This window comes from Camellia sinensis, unplaced genomic scaffold, assembly GCF_055761805.1.
Source record: "Camellia sinensis isolate YWXY unplaced genomic scaffold, ASM5576180v1 Unanchor4, whole genome shotgun sequence".
NCBI lineage: Eukaryota > Viridiplantae > Streptophyta > Magnoliopsida > Ericales > Theaceae > Camellia > Camellia sinensis.
In genome coordinates, this window is record NW_028129277.1 from 18,410,001 (window position 1) to 18,422,500 (window position 12,500).

A 12,500-nucleotide genomic window follows, 5' to 3' on the forward strand; every position below is an offset into this window, starting at 1 on the left:
CCATGCCACGGCCTCGGCCTCGGCCCGCATGCCTTGCTACGGCGTCGCCCAACATGCAGTGCCACGGCCTCGGCCCGCATGCCATGCCACGGCCTCGGCCCGCATGCCTTGCCACGGCGTCGCCCAACATGCCATGCCACGGCCTCGGCTAGCATGCCATGCCACGGCCTCGGCCCGCATGCCTTGCCAAGGCGTTGCCCAACATGCCATGCCATGCCACGGCCTCGGCCCGCATGTCTTGCCAAGGCGTTGCCCAACATGCCATGCCACGGCCTCGGCCCGCATGCCTTGCCACGGCGTTGCCCAGCATGCCATGCCACCGCGTTGCCCGGCATGCCATGCCTTAGCCTTGGCCAGCATGGCATGCCACGGCCTCGGCCATCATGCCATGCCACGGCCTCGGCCCGCATGCCTTGCCACGGCGTTGCCCAACATGCCATGCCACGGCCTCGGCCCGCATGCCATGCCATGTCATGCCTTGGCCTTGGCCAGCATGACATGCCACGGCCTCGGCCCGCATGCCTTGCTACGGCGTCGCCCAACAAGCCATGCCACGGCCTCGGCCCGCATAACATGCCACGGCCTCGGACCGCATGCCTTGCTACGGCGTCGCCCAACATGCCATGCCACGGCCTCGGCCCGCATGACATGCCACGGCCTCGGCCATCATGCCATGCCACGGCCTCGGCCCGCATGCCTTGCCACGGCGTTGCCCAACATGCCATGCCACGGCCTCGGCCCGCATGCCATGCCATGCCACGGCCACGGCCCGCATGCCATGCCACGGCCACGGCCTCAGCCCGCATGCCTTGCTACGGCGTCGCCCAACATGCCATGCCACGGCCTCGGCCCGCATGCCGTGCCACGGCCTCGGCCCGCATGCCATGCCATGCCACGGCCCGCATGTCTTGCCACGGCGTTGCCAAACATGCCATGCCACGGCCTCGGCCCGCATGCCTTGCGACGGCGTCGCCCAACATGCCATGCCACGGCCACGGCCCGCATGCCATGCCACGGCCTCGGCCCGCATGCCATGCCACGGCCTCGGCCCGCATGCCTTGCTGCGGCGTTGCCCAACATGCCATGCCACGGCCTCGGCCCGCATGCCTTGCCACCGCGTTGCCCAGCATGCCATGCCACCGCGTTGCCCGGCGTGCCATGCCTTAGCCTTGGCCAACATGTCGAGCCACGGCCTCGGCCCGCATGCCATGCCATGCCACAGCCCGCATGTCTTGCCACGGCGTTGCCAAACATGCCATGCCACGGCCTCGGCCCGCATGACGTGCCACGGCCTCGGCCCGCATGCCGTGCCACGGCCTCGGCCCGCATGACATGCCACGGCCTCGGCCCGCATGCCTTGCCACGACGCCGCCCAACTTGCCATGCCACGGCCTCGGCCCGCATGCCGTGCCACGGCCTCGGCCCGCATGACATGCCACGGCCTCGGCCCGCATGCCTTGCTACGGCGTCGCCCAACATGCCATGCCACGGCCTCGGCCCGCATGCCATGCCACGGCCTCGGCCCGCATGACATGCCACGGCCTCGGACCGCATGCCTTGCTACGGCGTCGCCCAACATGCCATGCCACGGCCTCGGCCCGCATGCCATGCCACGGCCTCGGCCCGCATGCCATGCCACGGCCTCGGCCCGCATGCCTTGCTGCGGCGTTGCCCAACATGCCATGCCACGGCCTCGGCCCGCATGCCTTGCCACCGCGTTGCCCAGCATGCCATGCCACCGCGTTGCCCGGCGTGCCATGCCTTAGCCTTGGCCAACATGTCGAGCCACGGCCTCGGCCCGCATGCCATGCCATGCCACGGCCCGCATGTCTTGCCACGGCGTGGCCAAACATGCCATGCCACGGCCTCGGCCCGCATGACGTGCCACGGCCTCGGCCCGCATGACATGCCACGGCCTCGGCCCGCATGCCTTGCTACGGCGTCGCCCAACATGCCTTGCCACGGCCTCGGCCCGCATGCCATGCCACGGCCTCGGCCCGCATGACATGCCACGGCCTCGGCCAGCATGCCTTGCCACGACGCCGCCCAACTTGCCATGCCACGGCCTCGGCCCGCATGACATGCCACGGCCTCGGCCCGCATGCCTTGCTACGGCGTCGCCCAACATGCCATGCCACGGCCTCGGCCCGCATGCCATGCCACGGCCTCGGCCCGCACGACATGCCACGGCCTCGGACCGCATGCCTTGCTACGGCGTCGCCCAACATGCCATGCCACGGCCTCGGCCCGCATGCCACGGCACGGCCTCGGCCCGCATGCCTTGCTACGGCGTCGCCCAACATGCCATGCCACGGCCTCGGCCCGCATGCCATGCCACGGCCTCGGCCCGCATGACATGCCACGGCCTCGGACCGCATGCCTTGCTACGGCGTCGCCCAACATGCCATGCCACGGCCTCGGCCCGCATGCCATGCCACGGCCTCGGCCCGCATGACATGCCACGGCCTCGGACCGCATGCCTTGCAACGGCGTCGCCCAACATGCCATGCCACGGCCTCGGCCCGCATGCCACGGCACGGCCTCGGCCCGCATGCCTTGCTACGGCGTCGCCCAACATGCCATGCCACGGCCTCGGCCCGCATGCCATGCCACGGCCTCGGCCCGCATGACATGCCACGGCCTCGGCCCGCATGCCTTGCGACGGCGTCGCCCAACATGCCTTGCCACGGCCTCGGCCCGCATGCCATGCCACGGCCTCGGCCCGCATGCCTTGCCACGACGTCGCCCAACTTGCCATGCCACGGCCTCGGCCCGCATGCCATGCCACGGCCTCGGCGCGCATGACATGCCACGGCCTCGGCCCGCATGCCATGCTACGGCGTCGCCCAACATGCCATGCCACGGCCTCGGCCCGCATGCCATGCCACGGCCTCGGCCCGCATGCCATGCCACGGCCTCGGCCCGCATGACAGGCCACGGCCTCGGACCGCATGCCTTGCTACGGCGTCGCCCAACATGCCATGCCACGGCCTCGGCCCGCATGCCATGCCACGGCCTCGGCCCGCATGCCACGGCACGGCCTCGGCCCGCATGCCTTGCTACGGCGTCGCCCAACATGCCATGCCACGGCCTCGGCCCGCATGCCATGCCACGGCCTCGGCCCGCATGACATGCCACGGCCTCGGACCGCATGCCTTGCTACGGCGTCGCCCAACATGCCATGCCACAGCCTCGGCCCGCATGCCGTGCCACGGCCTCGGCCTCGGCCCGCATGCCTTGCTACGACGTTGGCCAACATGCCATGCCACGGCCCCGGCCCGCATGCCATGCCACCGCGTTGCCCGGCGTGCCATGCCTTAGCCTTGGCCAACATGTCGTGCCACGGCCTCGGCCCGCATGCCATGCCATGCCACGGCCCTCATGTCTTGCCACGGCGTTGCCAAACATGCCATGCCACGGCCTCGGCCCGCATGCCTTGCTACGGCGTCGCCCAACATGCCATGACATGCCACGGCCTCGGCCCGCATGCCTTGCTACGGCGTCGCCCAACATGCCATGCCACGGCCTCGGCCCGCATGCCATGCCACGGCCTCGGCCCGCATGCCTTGCGACGGCGTCGCCCAACATGCCATGCCACGGCCTCTGCCCGCATGCCATGCCACGGCCTCGGCCCGCGTGACATGCCACGGCCTCGGCCCGCATGCCTTGCCACGACGTCGCCCAACTTGCCATGCCACGGCCTCGGCCCGCATGCCATGCCACGGCCTCGGCTCGCATGACATGCCACGGCCTCGGCCCGCATGCCTTGCTACGGCGTCGCCCAACATGCCATGCCACGGCCTCGGCCCGCATGCCATGCCATGGCCTCGGCCCGCATGACATGCCACGGCCTCGGACCGCATGCCTTGCTACGGCGTCGCCCAACATGCCATGCCACGGCCCCGGCCCGCATGCCTTGCCACCGCGTTGCCCGGCGTGCCATGCCACCGCGTTGCCCGGCGTGCCATGCCTTAGCCTTGGCCAACATGTCGTGCCACGGCCTCGGCCCGCATGCCATGCCATGCCACGGCCCGCATGTCTTGCCACGGCGTTGCCAAACATGCCATGCCACGGCCTCGGCCCGCATGCCTTGCCACGGCCTCGGCCAACATGCCATGCCACGGCCTCGGCCCGCATGCCATGCCACGGCCTCGGCCCGCATGACATGCCACGGCCTCGGCCCGCATGCCTTGCTACGGCGTCGCCCAACATGCCATGCCACGGCCTCGGCCCGCATGCCATGCCACGGCCTCGGCCCGCATGCCCTTCTACGGCGTTGCCCAACATGCCATGCCACGGCCTCGGCCCGCATGCCTTGCCACCGCGTTGCCCAGCATGCCATGCCACCGCGTTGCCCGGCGTGCCATGCCTTAGCCTTGGCCAACATGTCGTGCCACGGCCTCGGCCCGCATGCCATGCCACGGCCTCGGCCCGCATGTCTTGCCACGGCGTTGCCCAACATGCCATGCCACGGCCTCGGCCCCCATGCCTTGCCACCGCGCTGCCCAGCATGCCAATGCACCGCGTTGCCCGGCGTGCCATGCCTTAGCCTTGGCGAACATGCCACGCCACGGCCTCGGCCCGCATGGCTTGCCAGGGCGTTGCCCAACATGCCATGCCACGGCCTCGGCCCGCATGTCTTGCCACGGCGTTGCCCAACATGCCATGCCATGCCACGCCACGGCCTCGGCCCGCATGCCATGCCACGGCCTCGGCCCGCATGCCATGCCATGCCACGGCCTCGGCCCGCATGCCATGCCACGGCCTCGGCCAGCATGCCATGCCAAGGCCTCGGCCCGCATGCCTTGCCACGGCGTTGCCCAGCATGCCATGCCACCGCGTTGCCCAGCGGGCCGTGCCGCGGCCTCGGCCCGCATGCCTTGCGACTGCCTTGGCCAGCGTGCCATGCCACAGCGTGCCATGCCTTAGCCTTGGCCTACATGCCATGCCACTGCCTTGGCCAGCATGTCGTGCCACCGCCACGGCCAGCATGCCATGCCGGTCCGTTGCCCAGCATGCCACGGCCGTGGCGGCATGGCAAGCCACGGCCTCGGCCAGCATGCCATGCCACGGCCTCGGCCAGCATGCCATGGCACTGTCTTGGTCAGCATGCCATGCCATGGCACCGCCTTGTCCAGCACGCCGTGCCGCAGCGTTGGCCAGCATGCCTTGGCCGGCATGCCATGCCAATGCCTTGGGCCAACATGGCGTGCCACGGGCTGGGCCATGCCGGTCCGTTGCCCGGCATGCCACGGCCGTGGCGGCATGGCAAGCCACGGCCTCGGCCAGCATGCCATGCCCCGGCCTCGCCCAGCATGCCATGGCACGGTCTTGGTCAGCATGCCATGCCATGGCACCGCCTTGTGCAGCGTTGGCCAGCATGCCTTGGCCGGCATGCCATGCCAATGCCTTGGGCCAACATGGCGTGCCACGGGCTGGGCGAGCACGGCATGCCACGGGCTGGGCGAGCATGCCACGCCACGGCCTTGGCTAGCAGCAAGGCATGCCACGGCCTCGGCGAGCATGCCATGCCATGCCAAGGCCAAGGCCAAAGCCAAGGCCAAGGCAGTGGGCAAGGCCAAGTCCCTGTGCAAGGCATGGCCAAGGCCAAGGCAAAGGCCAAGGCCGCGGGCAAAGGCCAAGGCCAAGGCCAAGGCCATGGCGTGCCACCGCCTCGATCGATCTTTTTGAACATGATTCTTTTATAATCTTACCCAAACCGTGCAACACAATTAAAAATGCACTACAATCAATTTTAAATGTCATTCCCTATTTTTTTGCAATTTTTCTGGAGCTTTTCGAATTTTTAAAGCCCTTATTTGGCATAAAAAAATCAAAATAAAATAAAAAAAATGAAAAAAATAATTTAATAATTTCTATAATTACTAGTGAATCATCCTTTAATTATGGGAATTTTTCCATAATTTTTTGACTATTTTTATTAATTTTTATTATTTTTTAAGTATTAATATCGAAATAAATTAAAATAAAATATTTTCTGTAAAAAAATATTTTTTTTAATTTTTTTTATGGTGTATTAAATTATTTCCTACAACTTTCATGTTGAAAGTTTTGGCAAAAAACCATTACTTTTTAAAAAAACCCCATTATGACTCCTCGAACATGCTTGATGTTTCCTCCTGCCAGATTGAAAAGGGCTTAACAGGCTATTATAAGGGGGGGGCACCTCCCTTGCCCAGGGCAAGGCAGTGGCATGTACGCCCCATGTTGGGCGCGGCCTGGGCTGCGGCCTTGGGTTACATGCACTGCGGCTCGACCGCGGCCTGGGCTGCGGCCTGGGGCGGCTCGGCCGCGGCCTTGGGCGGCCTGGACCGCGGCCTTGGGCGGCCTTGCGCGGCCTGGGCGCGGCCTTGGGCGGCCTGGGCGCGGCCTTGCGCGGCCTGGGCGCGGCCTTGGGCGGCCTGGGCGCGGCCTTGCGCGGCCTGGGCGCGGCCTTGGGCAGCATGGCGTGGCATGCGCGCGGGCGTGGGCGGCCTGGCATGCGCGCGGCATGGGCAGCACGGCATGGCATGCGCACGGCCTGGGCGGCCTGGCATGCAGCCGGCCTGGCATGCCCGCGGCGTGGGCAGCACGGCATGGCATGCGCACGGCCTGGGCCAGCAGCATGCCATGCCACGGCCAAGGCAGGCCAGCCAAAGCCAGCAGCATGCCATGCCAAGGCCTAGGCCAGCAGCATGCCATGCCACGGCCAAGGCAGGCCAGCCAAAGCCAGCAGCATGCCATGCCAAGGCCTAGGCCAGCAGCATGCCATGCCACGGCCAAGGCAGCCCAGCCAAAGCCAGCAGCATGCCATGCCAAGGCCAAGGCCAGCAGCATGCCATGCCACGGCCTAGGCCAGCAGCATGCCATGCCACGGCCAAGGCAGCCCAGCCAAAGCCAGCAGCATGCCATGCCAAGGCCTAGGCCAGCAGCATGCCATGCCACGGCCAAGGCAGCCCAGCCAAAGCCAGCAGCATGCCATGCCAAGGCCAAGGCCAGCAGCATGCCATGCCACGGCCAAGGCAGCCCAGCCAAAGCCAGCAGCATGCCATGCCAAGGCCAAGGCCAGCAGCATGCCATGCCACGGCCAAGGCAGCCCAGCCAAAGCCAGCAGCATGCCATGCCAAGGCCTAGGCCAGCAGCATGCCATGCCACGGCCAAGGCAGGCCAGCCAAAGCCACCAGCATGGCATGCCAAGGCCAAGGCCAGCAGCATGCCATGCCACGGCCAAGGCAGCCCAGCCAAAGCCAGCAGCATGCCATGCCAAGGCCTAGGCCAGCAGCATGCCATGCCACGGCCAAGGCAGGCCAGCCAAAGCGAGCAGCATGCCATGCCAAGGCCTAGGCCAGCAGCATGCCATGCCACGGCCAAGGCAGCCCAACCAAAGCCAGCAGCATGCCATGCCAAGGCTTAGGCCAGCAGCATGCCATGCCACGGCCAAGGCAGGCCAGCCAAAGCCAGCAGCATGCCATGCCAAGGCCTAGGCCACCAGCATGCCATGCCACGGCCAAGGCAGCCCAGCCAAAGCCAGCAGCATGCCATGCCAAGGCCAAGGCCAGCAGCATGCCATGCCACGGCCAAGGCAGCCCAGCCAAAGCCAGCAGCATGCCATGCCAAGGCCTAGGCCAGCAGCATGCCATGCCACGGCCAACGCAGGCCAGCCAAAGCCAGCAGCATGCCATGCCAAGGCCTAGGCCAGCAGCATGCCATGCCACGGCCATGGCAGCCCAGCCAAAGCCAGCAGCATGCCATATCAAGGCCAAGGGCAGCAGCATGCCATGCCACGGCCAAGGCAGCCCAGCCAAAGCCAGCAGCATGCCATGCCATGGCCTAGGCCAGCAGCATGCCATGCCACGGCCAAGGCAGGCCAGCCAAAGCCAGCAGCATGCCATGCCAAGGCCAAGGCCAGCAGCATGCCATGCCACGGCCAAGGCAGCCCAGCCAAAGCCAGCAGCATGCCATGCCAAGGCCTAGGCCAGCAGCATGCCATGCCACGGCCAAGGCAGCCCAGCCAAAGCCAGCAGCATGCCATATCAAGGCCAAGGCCAGCAGCATGCCATGCCACGGCCAAGGCAGCCCAGCCAAAGCCAGCAGCATGCCATGCCATGCCTAGGCCAGCAGCATGCCATGCCACGGCCAAGGCAGGCCAGCCAAAGCCAGCAGCATGCCATGCCAAGGCCTAGGCCAGCAGCATGCCATGCCACGGCCAAGGCAGGCCAGCCAAAGCCAGCAGCATGCCATGCCAAGGCCAAGGCCAGCAGCATGCCATGCCACGGCCAAGGCAGGCCTGCCAAAGCCAGCAGCATGCCATGCCAAGGCCAAGGCCAGCAGCATGCCATGCCAAGGCCAAGGCCAGCAGCATGCCATGCCACGGCCAAGGCTGCCAGCCAAAGCCAGCAGCATGCCATGCCAAGGCCTAGGCCAGCAGCATACCATGCCAAGGCCTAGGCCAGCAGCATGCCATGCCACGGCCAAGGCAGCCCAGCCAAAGCCAGCAGCATGCCATGCCAAGGCCTAGGCCAGCAGCATGCCATGCCACGGCCAAGGCAGCCCAGCCAAAGCCAGCAGCATGCCATGCCAAGGCCAAGGCCAGCAGCATGCCATGCCACGGCCAAGGCAGCCCAGCCAAAGCCAGCAGCATGCCATGCCAAGGCCAAGGCCAGCAGCATGCCATGCCACGGCCAAGGCAGCCCAGCCAAAGCCAGCAGCATGCCATGCCAAGGCCTAGGCCAGCAGCATGCCATGCCACGGCCAAGGCAGGCCAGCCAAAGCCAACAGCATGGCATGCCAAGGCCAAGGCCAGCAGCATGCCATGCCACGGCCAAGGCAGCCCAGCCAAAGCCAGCAGCATGCCATGCCAAGGCCTAGGCCAGCAGCATGCCATGCCACGGCCAAGGCAGGCCAGCCAAAGCGAGCAGCATGCCATGCCAAGGCCAAGGCCAGCAGCATGCCATGCCACGGCCAAGGCAGCCCAACCAAAGCCAGCAGCATGCCATGCCAAGGCTTAGGCCAGCAGCATGCCATGCCACGGCCAAGGCAGGCCAGCCAAAGCCAGCAGCATGCCATGCCAAGGCCTAGGCCACCAGCATGCCATGCCACGGCCAAGGCAGCCCAGCCAAAGCCAGCAGCATGCCATTCCAAGGCCAAGGCCAGCAGCATGCCATGCCACGGCCAAGGCAGCCCAGCCAAAGCCAGCAGCATGCCATGCGAAGGCCTAGGCCAGCAGCATGCCATGCCACGGCCAACGCAGGCCAGCCAAAGCCAGCAGCATGCCATGCCAAGGCCTAGGCCAGCAGCATGCCATGCCACGGCCAAGGCAGCCCAGCCAAAGCCAGCAGCATGCCATATCAAGGCCAAGGGCAGCAGCATGCCATGCCACGGCCAAGGCAGCCCAGCCAAAGCCAGCAGCATGCCATGCCATGGCCTAGGCCAGCAGCATGCCATGCCACGGCCAAGGCAGGCCAGCCAAAGCCAGCAGCATGCCATGCCAAGGCCAAGGCAGCCCAGCCAAAGCCAGCAGCATGCCATGCCAAGGCCTAGGCCAGCAGCATGCCATGCCACGGCCAAGGCAGCCCAGCCAAAGCCAGCAGCATGCCATATCAAGGCCAAGGCCAGCAGCATGCCATGCCACGGCCAAGGCAGCCCAGCCAAAGCCAGCAGCATGCCATGCCATGCCTAGGCCAGCAGCATGCCATGCCACGGCCAAGGCAGGCCAGCCAAAGCCAGCAGCATGCCATGCCAAGGCCTAGGCCAGCAGCATGCCATGCCACGGCCAAGGCAGGCCAGCCAAAGCCAGCAGCATGCCATGCCAAGGCCAAGGCCAGCAGCATGCCATGCCACGGCCAAGGCAGGCCAGCCAAAGCCAGCAGCATGCCATGCCAAGGCCAAGGCCAGCAGCATGCCATGCCACGGCCAAGGCTGCCAGCCAAAGCCAGCAGCATGCCATGCCAAGGCCTAGGCCAGCAGCATGCCATGCCACGGCCAAGGCAGCCCAGCCAAAGCCAGCAGCATGCCATGCCAAGGCCTAGGCCAGCAGCATGCCATGCCACGGCCAAGGCAGCCCAGCCAAAGCCAGCAGCATGCCATGCCACGGCCAAGGCAGCCCAGCCAAAGCCAGCAGCATGCCATGCCAAGGCCAAGGCCAAGGCCAGCAGCATGCCATGCCATGCCACGGCCAAGGCCAAGGCCGAGGCAGCCCATCCGAAGCCAGCAACATTCCATGGCAAGGCCAACGCAGCCCAGCCAAAGCCGGCGGCATGCCATGCCAAGGCCAAGGCCAGCCGCATGTCTTGCCACGGCCTTGTCCCGCAGCGTGGCGTGCCTTGGCCTTGGGCTAGAACATCGCATGCCACGCCCTTGGCAAGCAATCCTGTCCCTCGTGTAATTGCCATTTGGTTTGGCTTTGACTTACGTATATGTTGCCCTGCGAAATGCTTGTCCCTCGGGTAATAGCCGGTTTGGTTGCCTTTGACTTGCGAACACGTTGCTAGTGCTTTCCCCAGTGGAAGCTTGTTGGGAAAAGTATGTCCCTCGGAAGTTGCCTGTTGCGTTTGTTATTTGCATTCGAGCTATCCGATGCTTGCTGGGTTTCTCTAAGAGTTTTTGCACGTTCGTCGGGCTTTTTAATTATTTATTTACTCATAAAAATTATAATAAAATAAATTAAAAATAAAAAAATAATTAAAAAAATTACTATAATTACTAGTGCCTCATCTTATAATTGTTGGAATTTTTCTAGAATTTTTTGAGTATTTTTAGTAATTTTTATTATTTTTTAAGTATTAAAATTGAAATAAATTAAAATAAAATATTCCGGTGGCCAAATATTTTTTTATAATTTTTTTTATGGTGTATTAAATTATTTCATACAACTTTCATGTTGAAAGTTTTGGCAAAAAACCATTACTTTTTAAAAAAACCCCATTATGACTCCTCGAACATGCTTGATGTTTCCTCCTGCCAGATTGAAAAGGGCTTAACAGGCTATTATAAGGGGGGGGCACCTCCCTTAAGGCTGGCCAGCATGGCCAGGCCACAGGCCACGCCTATGCCTAGGCGGGCGCTTGGCACATGCCATCGCTTGGCTTGTGGCATTGGCTTGTGGCATCGAAACTACATAGCCAAGCACGGGATGCGTCGAGTGGCGGCCCGCGGCGGTGGCGGTGGCACGTTGGCCTAGGGCAGCATGCCATGCCACAGCCTTGGCCAGCAACATGGCATGCCAAAGCCTTGGCCAGCAGCATGCCATGCCCTGGCCTTGGCAAGCATGTCATGCCACGGCCTTGGCCAGCAGCATGCCATGCCACGACCTTGGCCAGCAGCATGCCATGCCCCGGCCTTGGCCAGCATGTCATGCCACGGCCTTGGCCAGCAGCATGCCATGCCACAGCCTTGGCCAGCAGCATGCCATGCCACAGCCTTGGCCAGCAACATGGCATGCCAAAGCCTTGGCCAGCAGCACGCCATGCCCCGGCCTTGGCAACCTTGCCAAGCCACGGCCATGGCCAGCAGCGTGCTATGCCCCGGCCTTGGCCAGCAGCGTGCCATGCCACGACCTTGGCCAGCAGCTTGCCATGCCCCGGCCTTGGCCAGCATGTCATGCCACGGCCTTGGCCAGCAGCATGCCATGCCACGGCCTTGGCCAGCAACATGGCATGCCGCGGCCTTGGCCGGCAGCATGCCATGCCGCGGCCTTGGCCGGCAGCATGGCAAGCCCAAGCCTTGGTCAGCAGCAGCATGCCATGCCAACGCCTTGGCCAGCAGCATGCCTTGCCACGGCCTCGGCCATCAGCATGCCTTGCCACGGCCTCGGCCATCAGCATGCCTTGCCACGGCCTTGTCCAGCAGCATGGCATGCCCGGCCTTGGCCAGCAGCATGTCATGCCACGGCCTTGGCAAGCATGCCAAGCCACGGCCTTGGCAAGCATGCCATGTCCCTCGGGTAATTGTACAAGTTGCCTTGCGAAATGCATGTCCCTCGGTTAAATTGCCATTTGGTTGGCTTTGGCGTGCGAACGAGTTGCCTGTGCTTTCCTTGTGGAAGCTTGTTGCGAGAAGTATGTCCCTCGAAAGTTGCCTGTTGCGTTTGTTATTTGCATTCGCGCTAACCGGTGCTTGCTCGGCCTCTCTAAATGTTTTCGCGCGTTCGTCGGGCTTCTTGGTCCTTCGGGGGGTGATTCGTTTTGGGGGGCTGGTGCACAGTGTACGTCGTGGCGCGTGAGTTGTGTTCGGTTTGTGCGAGTTGGACGGATCCCTGCCTGTGCAGCGAACTCCACTGGTGCATTCCTCCATGTCCCTCGGGTTGTCTTCGACTCGCCTTCGGGTTGCTTGCGCTTCCCTAGTGGAAGGTGCCTTGCGAAAAGCGTGTCCCTCGGGTAATTGCCATTTGGTTGGCTTTGACGTTCGAACGAGTTGCCTATGCTTTCCTAGTGGAAGCTTGTTGCGAAAAGTATGTCCCTCGAAATTTGCCCGTTGCGTTTGTTATTTGCATTCGCGCTAAC